General features: G+C 36.2%; 1 protein-coding gene across 2 annotated transcripts in view; it reads right to left on the bottom strand.

Annotated features, from left to right (window-relative positions):
• Positions 1–701, bottom strand: part of EFCAB5 (EF-hand calcium binding domain 5) — a 1,692,224-nt gene extending 1,691,523 nt beyond the window's left edge. For both annotated transcript variants that reach the window (XM_044054470.1, XM_044054473.1), the window contains exon 1: positions 668–701. The gene's annotated coding sequence lies outside the window, so the exon portion shown is untranslated. The remainder of the gene's footprint in view (positions 1–667) is intronic.
• Between the last annotated feature and the right edge of the window lie 1,737 nt (positions 702–2,438).

The raw sequence follows: 2,438 nt of genomic DNA, 5'->3' as shown, positions 1-2,438 counted from the left end.
GTGGCCACACTACTAATACTTCAAAAGACTATACAGTGTCTGGAAACCAAAACTACACTGTTTTAGTTTCTGTGTTATTTAAAGGTGAGTTTGCCCATATTTCTGTGGAAAGGCATGCCCATCTTAAAATAATTTACTAAATCTTGTTTTCCCTAAGATTTGTGTTTCATCCTCATGGGAAAAGGAAGGCACATATGCAAAAATTTGATTCAGTATTCAAGCATATAGCCACAGTGCAAGGACTGATTTGATTCAGAAAGCACAAGCAGTTTTGCTACCATACAGACTGGGAACTCTTTATCTCGACTTACTAAATTTATTCTGTCCATTTTTGTATTGAAACTCATCTCATTTACCTTCTGCAGAACTCAGGATGATTACAGACTTTGAGCGAATGCAACAGTTCTGCTTTTCTAGGTACATCTGAATATAAAAAAGGTACAGCCCTTTCTCTTTAAATGCTGTCACACACAGCCCTGTGAAATGGAGCAAACCCAAAGAGAAAAGAAATGGACTTCATTTCTTAAAAAAAAAAAAAAAAAAAAAAAAAAAAACAATTCTTCTCATTGGAACACTTGACCAAGCAAATAAATATAGGTTGCCAAGCTGTTGTTAGATATATTTGTGCTAAATATTAACCACAGAAGAGATTTGCATATGGACTTACCTGCTTGGCAGTCACCCTGTTGCAGTTCTGTGTGTTTGGTAGTGTTACTAAGCAACATGCTGAAAGCTTCTTCCGTGTGACACTAAGCAGGAAGAGAGTAGACAACACTTTACTTAAAATGCATTTCACTCTGAAAGTCGGCAAAAATATTTCTTTTCTTCTAAGGTGGCTACAGTAGGAGAACCAAAGTACTGATTTCAGTTGATTACTGTAGCAAGACTTTTTTTCCACACAGTGGTCTTTAAATTACAATGTTAGAAGGCAAACAAAGATCATAATGCAGACTGTGTCCTATCCTGTAGAAGATAGCAAAAGTCTTGCAATTCTGCACTTTAACAGATCATAATAGTCCTTAAAGATATCTGAATGTGGTTGTGAAAAGGCAGTTATTCAGTGCTTTCAGAACTCGCTTAGCATACTTTAATCAGATTGATGCACTGAATGAGTTTTTTTGCTGTTTTAGAGGAAAGCCCAGAAGCACAAGAAAGATGACATGCTTAAGGTCACATTCTGTGCTAGAGAATTTGATGGAATTCAAACCCTTTTATCTAGCTGTGCAACACATTACCTTAAGTCTACATTAATTGAGGCATTAAATCTAAAATTATATATATAGAGAGCACAAATGGAATTCAAAACCAGATTACCAGTTTTGTAGAAGGGCACAATGATTGTGATGATCATGTTTCCAGCTTAATGTTTCATCTGGATAAATGATGCCAATTGTTAACCTATATCAATGGAATAACACTAAATAAGATTAGGGTCAAAGTTTATGACAAGCTCCAGTTGCAGTACAACAGACTGCATGTGCTATTGCCATTCAACAAGAATTTTTATTTGTAACACTGACTTGATCTGTAAATGTAATTTATCTGGACTGTGTTTTTATTATTATTATTATTATTTTGATCATGAAGCTTCCTACGTGTAACTTTGCCCTTTTTCTTTTGTACATATGCAGTACATGCTTGTTTTTTTCTTTACTTGTAATTGTGTGTGTATGTAGGGGGATCACAGCTTTTAAGTATAGGAATTTTTTGCAGTGTCCTCCTTCTCTCTCCTCCTCTTTCCATATAGTGATATATAAGGAAGTTGTATAATGTCAAGTCTCACAAGGGCATCTCCTCCCAGTGCTGCTTACACCCTGGTTAGAGTTAGTAGGCTAGATCTTATTTCATGTCCCTTAATTCTTAAGCTTGATTTCTGGCTGCAGTAAAAACTGCCAAAAGTTGTTCAAGCCGTATTATGACAAGTCTTACCACCACCCTTCCCCCAAAATGGTAAACTAGTAATTTATTCCACCTGTACCACCTGCAGCTTTTGCGGTGCTTGGGCTGGTTATACACTTGGGCAGTTTTATAAAATGAATTTGACCAAATTCTGCATAATATGCACGGGGTACTAACCAAGGGAAGAGCAGACTACATAGGAACTTAGCAACATAGCAGCAACGGCAAAACTGCAGCACTGTGGGCTTAAATGTAGTGCTCTAGTATTCAGAAGAATAGTTGTGTGACTGTATTTAAGATTAATTGCAGCATCTGACATATGGAAGTCCGATGCTATTTTAATGGAAGAGTTTCAGACCCAGAAGGTCTAATAGTTCTCACACTCCTCACTTAAAAATCAGGGAGGGAAAAAGTTGAAAATAATCAGAAACAAATATCCCATATCAGGAACATTTTTAAAATGATTTATTTATTGATAAACTGTATAAGTTTATACCTTCTGGTGTCTTGCATAATTCAGTGACCAAACTGTAGACGGG

This window comes from Protopterus annectens, chromosome 13.part0, assembly GCF_019279795.1.
Source record: "Protopterus annectens isolate FY-2018-M chromosome 13.part0, PAN1.0, whole genome shotgun sequence".
NCBI lineage: Eukaryota > Metazoa > Chordata > Ceratodontiformes > Protopteridae > Protopterus > Protopterus annectens.
Note: the sequence above shows the minus strand (reverse complement) of the source record. Positions and strands in the feature narration are given on the sequence as shown.